General features: G+C 57.3%; 1 long non-coding RNA gene across 1 annotated transcript; it reads right to left on the bottom strand.

Moving 5' to 3' along the window:
• Window positions 1-11,020: 11,020 nt before the first annotated feature.
• Window positions 11,021-12,155, bottom strand: LOC146404340 (uncharacterized). Its single transcript, XR_014840044.1, has 2 exons — window positions 12,044-12,155; window positions 11,021-11,242 (listed from the first exon to the last, which is right to left on the bottom strand). It is a non-coding gene; the product is annotated as an uncharacterized LOC146404340 (long non-coding RNA).
• Between the last annotated feature and the right edge of the window lie 1,209 nt (window positions 12,156-13,364).

Genomic DNA, 13,364 nt, shown 5'->3' on the forward strand with positions numbered 1-13,364 from the left:
AGGTGAGGCCGTGAGCCTCCAGAATCAACTGTGCCCGGTACCCAGATGCCCTTCATGAGCCTCTAGGAGGCGGGCTCTGTCCTGCTCAGTCTCCATCAATTGTCCCACGAGGCAGGGGCCTTGATGGTTCCCCAAACTCAAGTGAGGCTCACAGTGGGGAGAGGACACACCCAAGGTCACACACAGCAGGAGGAAGATGGTGACAGGGGGCACTGTGCCATCTCTGGGACTCTAGGCAAGTCACTCACTTTGCCTGGAAGGGGCCTCAGTGTTCTTACCTGTTAAAGGGGGGTGCAAACTGTGTGGGGCTTCTAGAAGGGTGAAATCGAGTGAGAGCCAAAGAGTCAAACACCATGGAGCTGCAGAGCTCCCGTCGTGGTGCAGTGGTTAATGAATCCGACCAGGAACCATGAGGTTGTAGGTTCAAGCCCTGGCCTTGCTCAGCGGGTTAAGGATCCGGCGTTGCCGTGAGCTGTGGTATAGGTCAGAGTTCCTGTGGCTCTGGCGTAGGCCGGTGGCTGCAGCTCTGATGAGACCCCTAGCCTGGGAACCTCCATATGCTGAGGGAGCAGCCCTAGGGAAAAAAGACAAAACAAAACAAAACAAAAAACCACGGAGCTGCTGGGCTGTGGTTCCTACCGCTCTTGTTCCCTGGAACGGACCGGGGCCAGCGGCCCTCCGTGGCATCTGCTCAGGGTTGGTTTGGGGAGGGGGGGAGGAGGAGAAAGGTGTTCATGGATCACCTGTGCCCTAGCCCACTCCCAGGGTCCCCGTGAGCAGAGGGAAAAGGGCAAAGTGCAGGGGCTGGAATCCGGCCCCTCCCTGTCGTCTAGGGACACTTGTAAGGCATTATCTAGACTTAATCATGACAGCCACCTTTCCCCGAGGGTGCACGGGGTGTGGTGCCAGCCTTCCGGCTCAGGAATTGCAAGTATACCCCCCTCCACCTGTCCCCACCCTCCCCTGAACCCTCACCCCAGGCCTGGAGGCAGGGGGGAGGTACAGGTTACAGGCCTAGAGAGCTTAGAGGCACTGACACTTAGGAAGGGCGGGACCTGGACTCCTGGCCAGGCCTTGCTGACCCCCAGAGGAGAGAGGTGACTGTGCAGGTGTCACAGGTGTTTGCAGAGAGGCCGGACCAGAGCACTCAGGCCCTGCCACAGCCCTAGCACCTGCCACTTAGTTCCTTAGGCTTGCGAACTCTCTTCCAGGCCTGGGGATCCCCGGGGGAAAATCACAACTTATCTCAAGCCACTCATGGGGGCTCTCTTTGGGCAGACCCTCGACAGCAGCCCCTGTGTGCAGAGCAGAGCAGAACGCTGGCACCACCCTGAGCCCGGCGCCCTGCTGTCTCTGGGCCTCAGTATGCTCATCTGCCTAATGGAGCCCCACGGCCTCAGAACAGCCTCACAGGGTCCCAGCTGGACTCGGGACCACGCTGGTCGGGGGCAGAACACTGGGTTCTCAGGAACCCACAGCCCACCCTGACCCTCTCCCACAAAGCGGCCAGGGCTGGAGGTGGTGGCTGTGGAAGGTGGAGGCCAGGATTCTGAGCCAGTCCCTGCTCAGGACCCGGGTCCTGACTCTCCCAGGTCGGTGGCAGCGGGTCTAAGTCAAATCAGAGGGTGCGGGGGCCCATCCGGACACCCAGGTGAGTAACTGTCTGGGGTCCCAAGGTGAGCGTGCTCAGACCCATCCCAGGCAGCTCTGCCCCCGGGTCGGGTCGGGTCGGGTCATAGGAAGCCAGGGCTAGACTGGCAGGCCCGGTGCAGGCCTCCCCTCCCCTGAGCCGGGTGGTTACTATCGGACGCTCCCAGGCCCGCGCGCGGCTCACGTGGCGGCGGCTCTGGGCCTCCCGCGTCCCAGGGCCGCGCAGCGGGCGAGGAGATAAGCCGGGCGCCCCAGTGCGTGTCGGTGTCGAGCGCGGGCCGGGCCGGAGCTCCCGCAGGGCCCGGCCGGTCCCCACCCCGCCCCTCGGGCCGGCCCGGCCCACTTGGCCCAACTTCCTCTCCATAAAAGGCGACGTTCGGGAGCGCCCGGGGAGGGGGCGCCGGCCCCACAGGCTGGGCCGCCCCACGGCCCTCCCCCAGGAGCGGTGGCCGCCTGCGGGCCCCGCGGGGCGACGGGGACGCCGCGCAGCCTCCAGGTTTTCTAAATCCCTGCTTCGCCCCGCCCGGCTCGGGTGCCTGGCCCACCGGCCGACCGCGCTCCCCGCCTTGGAACCTGCCCCGAGCGCGGTGCCCTCTCCCCACTTTGTGTTTGAACAAACTGATGCCTGCGGCGGGGCGGGGCGGGGCCGGGGGCGGGGCGCTGAAGCGCGTCCGGAACCGGCAACTGTGACCCGACGGTCACACCGCGGCCCAGCTCCCCGGAGAGGCAGAGGCATTCTACTTCGTGGGAGTGCGTGTGCATTTTGTTTTTCTTTCTCAAACTCTTGCGTGTAGGCGATTTAAGCATGTGCATTGCGATGCCCCTAGGACTGGGGGTACCCGCTCCTATTTGTACTTAGGCCCCTAGCAATGCCACTAAGCTCCCCTGACCAGGGGCGCGCGCGCGTTCCTTTTGCTCACAGCCTGTTTCCCATCTGTTAGACCGGGAGATGCTTTGCATCACCTGAGTTTGTGCAAACGTCAAGCACAACAGCCAGCCGGGGCCAGGGGAGCCCGCAGCTCAGACCCAAGCCTGCCCTGCCCTCCAAAGATCGCTCCGAGGCCCAGCCATCTGGAGGCCAGGAAACAAACAGTGGGTGCTCCATAAATGCAGCTCGGCGCCCTTGGGAGTGTGACTCATCTCTGTCCTGGCCCTGGGCTGGGAAGCAGGGCCTTTGGGTGTCTTCTGGTTCCACCCCGCGGTGGTGCCATGTCCGCTGAGCAGGGCTCGGCCCCTCTCCGGGCCTCAGTTTCCCCCTCGGTAAATCGGGGAGGCTGGGCCTGGCCGGCTGGGGTGGGGGCGGGGAGGAGGGGCAGCCCCGGGGGCAGCGCCCGCAGCGCCTCGGCCGCCGGTGCCCCCTCCCCAGGCTCCCCGCCGCCCCTCGGCCCCCCGGGCGGCCACGTCCGCCGCGCGCCAGGCGGCCAAAAAAGGCAAAGGGCGGCGGGGCGCGCCGCCAAACTTAGTCATCCGGCCCGCGGGCCGCCGGGCGCGCGCCGCGCTCAGCTTCCTTCCCGAACTTCCCGTGTTCCGAGGGGCCCCCCGAGGGGTCCGAGGTGCGGCTGCGCCTTTCGAAACGTCCCCGCTTCTCGGAAGGGCCTGCAGCTGCCGGGCCCGGGGGTGGGGCGCCCTCGGGGGAGGCTGGGGGCTTGGCCTGGGGGCGCCCCTGCCCGGTGTCCCCCGCCCCGCTCCCCCAGCCGGGTCGTGGCCCTTTAACCCCGGAGCTGCCGGCCAGCCGGCCCGGAGGGTGACCTGCAGAAGATGCCTGCGATCTCAGCGACGCCCCAGGGAGAAAAGTGCAGGCACAGTCAGGTCCAGTTTGTAAAATGGACCAACGGCCGGTGAAGCCGGCCAACGGCCGCCGGCAGGAGCCAGGAGAGATAAGAGGAGTGTGGGCTGAAAGAGGTGACCAGTGCTCCCGTCCCCGGCCAGGGGATGAGCCTGGGAGTGCCCAGAGCGCAACCTCCGGCTGCCCGGTCAGGTCCCCGCAAGGCCAAAGCTGACCAGTGGTGTCAGGCTGGGGTCGTCCAGGGTGGGGGGTGGTATGGGGGGGTATGGGAGGATGGGAGCCTTCCAGGGTGGAAAATTTCCGTGTACTAATTTTCTTTTCTTTGTCTTTCTGTCTTTTCTAGGGCTGCACCCGCGGCACTTGGAGGTTCCCAGGCTAGGGGTCCAATCAGAGTCGCAGCCACAAGCCCAGGCCACAGCCACAGCCACGCCAGATCCGGGCCACGTCTGCGACCTACACCCCGGCTCACAGCAACGCCAGATCCCCAACCCACTGAGTGAGGCCAGGGATCGAACCCGCAACCCCACACAGTCCCTAGTCAGATTCGCTAACCACTGCGCCAGGTCAGGAACTCCCTGTGTGCTACTTAGGGTGGCGACCCCACAGCTGTACACCCAGGAGCCAGCTGTACACCCTCAGCTGGTGACCTGTAGGTAAATTACCCCCCACTGCAGAACTGTAAAAAAAAGAACAGGAACACAGGACACTCCCATTTATCGTTTAGGGACGTCCAGGTAGGGACAAAGGCCACAAAACAGACAGGAAGGGGCCAGCACAGCTTCAGGGTGGAGGTGGGAGGGGGCATGGAGAGCGGCAGTCTACCAATCCTGATATCCTGTATTTCTTTGCGCAAACAGAGCTGAAGAAGATCCGGTGAAATGATTCCCAGAGCTGAGGCTGCCTTGTGCTCTTCTCTGTACTTTTCTGTATAGTTGATATAGTTCCCACTTTTCAAAAGGAGGGGAAAAAAGCACAGAGCTGGGAGTTGGACGTGGTCAGCCTCTTTGACCCTCAGGGTTTTTTAAAATTTGTTTTTGTTTTTTGCTTTTTAGGGCTGCACCTGCGGCATATGGAGGTTCCCAGGCTAGGGGTCGAATCGGAGCTGTAGCCGCCGGCCTACACCACAGCCACGCCAGATCCTTAACCCACTGAGCGAGGCCAGGGATCGAACCGGCAACCTCATGGTTCCTAATTGGATTTGTTTCTGCTGCACCAGAACGGGAACTCCGACCCTCAGTTTCTTCTGTACAATGGGCCAATGTGATAATCCCTCTGGGGCAAACTTACTAGAACCATCTGAGGTGGTGCAGGCATGAGCCCCTGGCACACAGTGGGTGGGTGCCGGGCAAAGGGGGCTGGCGTGGACTCTCCTTTCCCTCAGCATCTCCAGGAGAAGGGAGAATTTGCAGGGGCGGGGGCCAGGGTGGGAAGGTCTTCAGGCCACTGCTCCCTTCGGCTCATGGCCTGGCCTGGCTGGACAGGCTTGTGTTTCTGAGAAATGGGGCCAGCCAACCCCATGCTCTGCCTGTCCTGTCCTGTCCTGAGTCCTGTCCCTGGGGCGAAGGTCACTCCAGGTGAGGCTCAGGCTCAGCACACCCAGCAGGACACAAGCCAGCAGGGCACCAGGCCTTGGATTCCAGCTTCTGTGGCCCTGAAGGACACATGGGTGGGTGCCAGCTGGACAGTCCTGGAGCCCTGCCCCAGGAGGCCCGTTGATGGAGCACAGCCCCAAGAGCTCCAGAGCCCCGCTGTGGGCAAGCCCCGCCGCAGGGAGGAAGGGAGGAGGGCATGGGGTTGAGAAAGGGCATCCGGGAAGGGAGAGGGAAGAGAAAGAGGAACGACCATCAGCTTCTCCTCCCGGGACTCAGGAGCACCCCCAGGTGCGCGGACGGGTCTCCATGACCCTGACGGGGAGGGGAAGGAAGACCCCCAAATGCTGCAAGGTTAAGGGACGAAGTCAAGGAGACCCAGCTGAGATTGGCAGGCATGAGCAAGAGAGAGACGGACAGAAGCCTGGCCAGGGGACCACAGAGTAGGCTGGAGACGGACTGCAGGGGAGGCCCCGGTGCACAGAGGTGACAGTCGATGGAGAGGCAGACACCTCTCTCGGGTGCCCTCTAGTGGGGACATTCTCTTCCCTGGCAAGGTGGACCTGTGAGGTCCCCATGGGATGCATTAGGGATGGGCTGGATGCTCCCTGTGGGGCCCAGACCTCCACAGGCACCCCCATGCATGGCACCCCTTTCCCAGCCCTCCCTCGCCTCCGCAGGCCCTGCCTCACCCCAGGCCCTGCCTCACCCCAGGCCCTGCTGGACAAGAACTGGCAACAGGAAAGCATCAGGCCAGAGGAGCGCCCTCAGGTACCCCAGGGCCCAGGCGTCATCCACCCACCACCAAACGCTCCAGCTGCCGCCTCCCAGCCACCCTATGGGAGTGGCTCTTTCTCTCCCCCTTTTCCGATTGGGAAACTGAGGTCTAGAGGGTACCAGGCATGCCGGCCTCTCACACACACCCGCGCACCGTGATACTGGGTGCCCTGAATCTCCACACCTGCTGGGATGCAGGTGAAGGTGAGAATCCGGGTTTCTCAGCCTCCCCCGCTGGCAAAAGCAGCCCCTCATCCAGTATTGGAGAAATCGAACCTGCCCTGGCTGAAGATGCTGTAATACCCTCACCTGAAGGGACCCACTGGCAGGTTCTGGCCCCAGAACCAGCGTCAGATTTCAGCATGCCCCAGGAGCCCAAAGGTCAAGGTTAACCCTGGGGGAAACAATTTATGTTCCAAGAGAGACAAACATTGCTAATTTCCACCAGCAGGTACCTAGGAGCTCCAGAGAGATGGGCTCTACTGTATTAGGCCCACGGGGTGACACGGGCGCACTGTGACACTGGATTGGGCTGGACTTACAGGCATGGGCGCACATCCCAGACAGAATGTAATGTGTCAGCTGGTGTAGCTGGAAGGGCCTCCAACAATTTGCTGGTTCTGTTGTCTGAAGTTGCAATCCCTCAGTGGCCTGCATTTAGCAAGGCAGACATGGCAGAACTTCCAGATGTCACTGGAGGAAGAATCCAAAGAGGGTGATTTATCAGGTGTGACCTGTGTGCCTCTGAGAAGTCTATCAGCAAGGCAGTGCCCGCATCCCCAGACACCCACTGGCGATCCTGTGTGGGCCAGCGGGATGGAGTGATGCCTCACTGCCATGGGCTCCTGATCTCAGGGGGCTGATGTTACCTGGAATGACAGAGGCTGAGATGCAACCCTTAAGCGTTAGAGACAAGGTGGGCAAATTATAGAGACAAACTTATTTCCAGAAAGTTCTGACCTGCAGGGATTTGTGGTGGAGGCTAATGGATGGTGTTTCTTTTTTCTTTTTTTCCTTTTTAGGGCTGCACCTGTGGCATATGCAAGTTTCCAGGTTAGGGGCGGAATTGGAGCTGCAGCTGCCGGCCTACACCACAGCCACGGCCATGCCAAATCCAAGCCACATCCTCGATCTACACCCCAGCTTGTGGCAATGCTGAGTCCTTCACCCACTGAGCAGGGTGAGGGATTGAACCTGTGTCCTCACGGATACTAGTCGGGTTCCTAACCTGCTGAGCCACATGGGGAACTCCTGATTCTGCCTTTAAAGGAAAGGAAATTTTGCCCCATGCTGCAAGGGGAACCTCGAGAGCATTATGCTCAGTGAATAAAGCAGTCATAAAAGGACAAATTCTGTGTGATTCCACTTACATGAACCAGCTAAACTAGTCAAACTGATAGAAACAGAAAGTAGAAGGGTGGTTACATTGTCTGGGGGGAGGGTGAAAAGGGGAATTTATTGGGTAGAGAGTTTCAGTTTTGCAAAGTGAAAAAGTTCTGGAGAGCCGTTTCACAACAGTGCGAAGGCTCTTAACACTGCTACAGTTAAAATGGGCTAAAAAGGCAAATTTTATGTATATTTTACCACAATTTAAAAAATACAGTCCTGTCATGGCTCAGTGGTTAACAAACCCCAACTAGTATCCATGATGACGCGGGTTCGATCGCAGGCCTCACTCAGTGGGTTAAGGATCGGGCGTTGCTGTGGCCGTGGTGTAGGCTGGCAGCTGTAGCTCCAATTACACCCCTAGCCTGGGAACCTCCATGGGCAGCGGTGCGGCCCTAAAAAGACACCAAAAAAAAAAGGTAAAAATAAATGAAAATAAAAAATACAGTATGCACACAACTCACAGGCTTAATTTAATTTAATTTTTTTTTTTTTTAAAGCATGATTCTGAGAAGGGGCGCCGAAGCATCGTCATTTGCTAGACAGATCTGTAAGGTCCACAAACGGCACGCGAAAGGTTAAGAGCCCCGGCGCCTCCTATTGGCCGAACCTAGCAGGAATTCCGGGGCGACCAGGGATTCTGGGAATCGTAGTTTACAGCCCCTGGCCGGAGCCTCGCTGCTAAGGGTGGGCTTGGAGCTGGGAGACAATGGCTCTGAGACCGACATCCGGGCCCACGGGGGATTCGTCGCCTGCACGCTGGGCACACCTGACCCCGTGCAGCTCAAGGCAGCAGCCTGTCACACGTTCACACATACCGAGCACACACACCTGTCCATTTGCACCTGCACATCTTTTCCAATACAAGAAACCTCCGCATTCTCCCCAGACACATCCCCGCTGGAGCAGAGGCCTTGGCAGTGACCTTGGGGAGGAAGCGAAGAGTACAGACGCCCTGGGGAAGAAAGTGCCAGGCACAGACAGTGCAAAGTCCCTGAGGTGGGCGCCTGCGGACCACCAGGATGGCTGGGGGAGAACGGTAGGGGATGAGGTGGGGTTGGCCTCGTCGGCCACGTAAGGGCGCTTAGACAGACCAGTGGCCGGCTCTCCCAGGTGGGCGCTGGTCCGCTGCTTAGAGATCTGAATGACACTTATTGTTCTCACCACGGCTGCAGCGGAGGCCTCGGAAGTGACTCAGCGGAATTCCTGGGAGCTGGGGGTGGGCCCGCTGGGCAAGGGGCGTTGCCCGCGCAGAGGCCACACCCCCACGCTCTGGCTGGGGGCGGGGCACACCCACTCTGGTGTTCTCCGCCCCACCCCCTCCTGGCTTTGGCCGGCACCGGCGGGAACCGAGAAAAGAAGGGTGGGAGCACAGCTGGAGGGTTCAGGGAAAGGGGGGGCGAGCAGGAAACCTGGCCGGGGGGCATGGGCGGGGACTTCTCATCTTTCCGGAACTTCCATTCTTAAGACCAGATTTAGGTGAGGGGCGCAGACTAGAAGAAACTGGGGTGGGGTGGCGGCTGACTGTTTCAATCCCGGGCGCCCTGGCCTTTGGCAGGGGTCTGGACTCCCTGAGTGACTCAGCCGGGTCAGGGCCTCTCTGGGACAACTTCCTCTAAATAAAGGGTATTATTCAATAAGCAGGCCTTCAGGGATAATCATATATTATTTGCTCGTGGCAGACTACGTTCCCGCCTCGGTCCGGGGCAGGCTTGAGTTAAGAAGGTCTGATCACTGGACCAGGGCTGCGACACAAATATTCTGAGAACTGAGCCACATTTTCCCAATGCATAAAACGGGTATGATGACTCCAAGAATGAGGAGACTTGCTGGAGTTAGCGGTAAAACTGCAAGCGCAGTCCACCCACTTCAGGGCTAAACCGTGCTCTGGCCTCTATCTCTGGCCCCTGCACCGTGGGGTGGCTAGACTGAGAAGGTGAATTAGTAGGTGCGCTGCATGACCCAGCTCCAGCTTGCCTTCCTTAGGGAAGCAGTCCAGGACTACAAGACAAAGCATATGGCCTGTTTCCTCCCAGGGGTGAGAGAGGCGAGGACCCCGCAGCCGGCTCCCGGCAGTCTTCTCCGCCGCCCAATTGGGCTGCAGGGCATCTGGAGACCTCCAGGTGGCGCTAGAGACACACCTGCCATACGAAGCTGGGCGCGGCTGGACCGGTCCTGGGGAAGGGGCTGCTGGAGAAGTCATCCCAGACCCATTTAGAAGCCTTTTGGACCTTCGCCCTCCCCCCAGAGCACTGAATTCAGGAGTTCCCTCTGGGGCGGACCGGGATCGTGGCGTCTTGGGAGGGCTGGGACGCAGGTTCGATTCTGCCCGACACAGTGGATTAAGGATCCCGCATTGCCACAGCTGTGTCTCAGGCCACAACTACAACTTGAATCTGATTCTCGGCCTGAGAACTCTGTATGCTGTGGAGCAGCCAAAAAAGGAAAAAAAACAAAAAACAAATAACCGTATGAATTATGTGGCCAAGCTACAACTGAAATTGCCTCACCCCTCTGAGTTGGAGGTTCAGTTCAGAGCAGGAGCCAGAGGGCTCTGTCCTGGCAGAGCGACAGGTGAGAACTGGCTGGGGTGCTTTTCAGAGCATGGAGGTTTAAACAGGGCCTTGAAAAGCGACCAGAATTTGGAGCAGAGGGGAGAGGGAGTTCTGGGTTGGGAGGGGAGACTGGTTTCAGCAAGTACAGAACAGGAGTTCATTGCTTGGGTAAGAGGGTGGAATTTTGCAAGTGGAGCAGATGGGGGTGGGTGATGGCCTAGCCCCCTCCAGCTCGGGACTTGCCACAGTTTCCCTTGGTGGCCTCAGCGACACAGAAGGAAGTGATCCATTAAAGTGGTGTCCTGGCTCCACAGCCATCATACCCTGGCCCTGACAGATCCTGAGAGGTCACTGTGCCTAGCCCTGGGGGTACAGGAGGCCTGCTTGTCTTCTCCCAACCTGGCATCATCCATAGCTCCCCAGGGCACCTGAGACGAAATCTGCGGCCTCGGCCTGAATCTGCATGCCAGTGGCAGCTGGACATTCCCTGACAGAGATGGGGGACCTGCGTCTCTGATGTGCTGGGCCAGGAGCATACTCTCAGCTGCTGCTTCTTTATTTTTTTTGCTTTTTGGGGCAGCGCCTGCAGCATATTGAAGTTCCCAGGTTAGGGGTTGAATCGGAGCTACAGGAGCCAGCCTACGCCACAGCTACGCCACATGGGATCTGAGCTGTGACTGCACCCTACACCACAGCTCACGGCAACGTGAGATCCTTAACCCACTGAGCAAGGCCAGGGATCAAACCCGCATCCTCATGGATACAAGTTGGGTTTGTTACTGCTGAGCCATGGGCAGGAACTCCCCCCCCCCAAGCTTCTTGAGTCAGAAAGGCAGAGATAAGGTAGTCTCTGCCTAGCTGCTAGGGTGGGCTGGGCAGTGACTCTTAACTAGGAGCAGGGTGTGTGTGTGGGGGGTTGAGCAATAAGGGAGAATCAGGCTTTGATCCTTGACCCCACCCAGACTTGATCAAGGTGGGGGAGGAAGGAGGGTCCCGCAATGGAAGGCAGGTGTCAAAGTACCATTTCCAAAAAGCTAAGATCATGACTCATATAATTAGAAAATGAACATTTGTGAGCAGGGACCTGCTGTAGAGCACATGGAATGTTACCCAATATTCTGTGATAATCTATGTGGGAAAATCATTCGGAAAAAAATGGATGTGTGTACATGTGGAAATGAATTACTGTGCTGTACAGCAGCAATTACCATAACATTGTATTTCAACGATACTTCCATAAAACTTTAAAAAAGGAAAAACAAGGAAATCAACATCTGTGAAAGATTTAGTTCCGTTCATTGATGAATGAGGGAAGAGCAGGATGGTAAAACTGGTGCCAAGAGCGTTGGTGGAACTGGGTTGAGATGGTCCATTAGAAAGCACTAGGCTAAGATTCCTACATTCGGAGTTCCCTGGGGTGCAGCAGGCTAAAGATCGGGTGTTGTCACGGCGGAGGCTTGGGTCACTCCTGTGAGGGGATTGGATCCCTGGCCCAGGACCTTGTATGTGCCATGAGCACGGCAAAAAAAAAAAAAAAAAAAAAAAGAGAGATTCTTAAATTCAATTTTAAAAACCCTGGAAATGTGACGACTGTCCTTTGGGGCAGTCAGGAGGTAACCTCTGGCGTTATCTTTTATCTCAGACGCAAACCCACAAGTTAACATGTCACCAAGTTTGAGCCCTTAACTAAAAGTAAATCGCAAGGCAAACAGAGGTTTCCTAGAAAATTAAATAACCCTTAGGCAGGCTCCTCACACAACGCGGCCCTTCTCTGGGCCTCGTTTCCAAGTCCCAGTGGGTTTTTCCTGACACAGGAGGTAGGTGTGGGCGTTCAGCTGGGCCCTGGCACACATCAAGATTGGGAGCCATTTTCACTCCTTCCTGCCTCAGGTCTCTCAGCCAAAGGGCTTAGAGCACAATTGCCAGCTCTGACCGTCTGCTTCATCCTCCGGGATTGATTTTTACCTAAGCCCCCCACTCTGGTCCAACTGCCTTAGGGACCCTGGGGAGGTAGTGACAGCTGGGTTCAGAAGGCCTTGGAGCAGCCATAGCCCCCAGCTCTGCCCTGAGGTGCGGTGCGATTCGAGGAAAATGTGGCCCCTCTCTGGGCCACTGTGTTTCCCGTTGGGCAAAGGGCAGAGTGGAGGGGGTATGTGGCTGCCTCGGAGAGGCCCCTAGATTTAAGAGATTGAGAATCCCCCCCCCTTTTTTTTTTTTTTTTTTTTTTGCTTTTTAGCGCTGCACCCGCGGCATATGGAAGTTCCCAGGCTAGGGGTTGAATCGAAGCTACAGCTGCTGACCTGACCTACACCACAGCTGCAGCCACACCAGATCCTTAACCCACTGAGCAAGGACAGGCTCAGGGATCGAGCCCGCAACCGCATGGTTCCCAGTCCGATTGTTTCCGCTGTGCCACGACAGGAACTCCAAAGAATCCCCCTTTGCCTTGATTCAACTGGGTGCCATTCAATTCAAATGGATTCAGCTGGTGGGGAAGAAAGACCTGATAAGCCACAAGAGCCTGCAAACAAGATCTGATCTAAGAGAATGGGAGAGAGAGACGGCAGTGTCCCTCTTTTCTCTCCCCCTTTCTTTCTCTCTCTCCCTCTCTCTCCCTTTCTTTTTTTTTTTTTTTTTTTTTTTTTTTGCTATTTCTTGAGCCACTCTCGCAGCATATGGAGGTTCCCAGGCTAGGGGTCCAATCGGAGCTGTAGCCGCTGGCCTACGCCAGAGCCATAGCAACGCTGGATCCGAGCTGCATCTGCGACCTACACCACAGCTCACGGGAACGACAGATCCTTAACCCACTGACCAAGGCCAGGGATTGAACCCGCAACCTCATGGTTCCTAGTCGGATTCGTTAACCACTGCGCCACGACGGGAACTCCTTCCTCTCCCTTTCTCTCTCATTCTTTCTCTCTCTCTTTGGCTGTGTCTGAGGTATCTGGAAGTTCCCAGAACAGGGATCAAACCTGTGCCACAGCTGTAACCAGAGCTACAGCAGTGACAATGCTGCATCCTTAACCTGCTGAGCCGTGAGGGGACACCCAACGGTGTCTCTTGTGGATTCTGCAGGAAATAGTTCAGGAGTTGATTAGTAACTTCTACCATGAGTGCAAGAGTGAGAATATGATGTGTGTTGTGTATCTGCTCACCTCGCTCTAGTACATGCAGCACCCAAAAGGGATTCAGGAAAGCCCAGATTCTGGTCACAGTTTTGCCACTGCCTTGTGGAATGAATTGTTATCACCTTTTTTTTTTTTTTTTTTTTTTTTTTTTTTTTTTTTTTTAGGGCTGCATCCACGGCATATGGAAGTTCCCAGGCTAGGGGTTGAATCAGAGCTGCAGTTGCCACCCTACACCACAGCCAAAGCAACAATGGATCTGAGCCACACCTGTGACCTACACCACAGCTTGCACCAACGCTGGAACCTTAACCCACTGAGTGAGGCCAAGGATCAAACCTGTGTCCTTGTGGATACTAGTTGGATTCATTACTGCTGAGCCACAGCACGAACTCTGAAATTAGCACCTTTGAGCCTTAGTTTACCAACCTATAAAATGAAAACACCTCGGGGTTGATGTGAGGATGTAAAAACATGTTGTCGGTGGACACCTTCA

The sequence above is a fragment of the Sus scrofa genome, chromosome 3 (assembly GCF_054392235.1).
Source record: "Sus scrofa isolate SSC_HxYL_T2T_F1_AM1 chromosome 3, Sscrofa_HxYL_maternal_Yorkshire_Landrace_v2.0, whole genome shotgun sequence".
NCBI lineage: Eukaryota > Metazoa > Chordata > Mammalia > Artiodactyla > Suidae > Sus > Sus scrofa.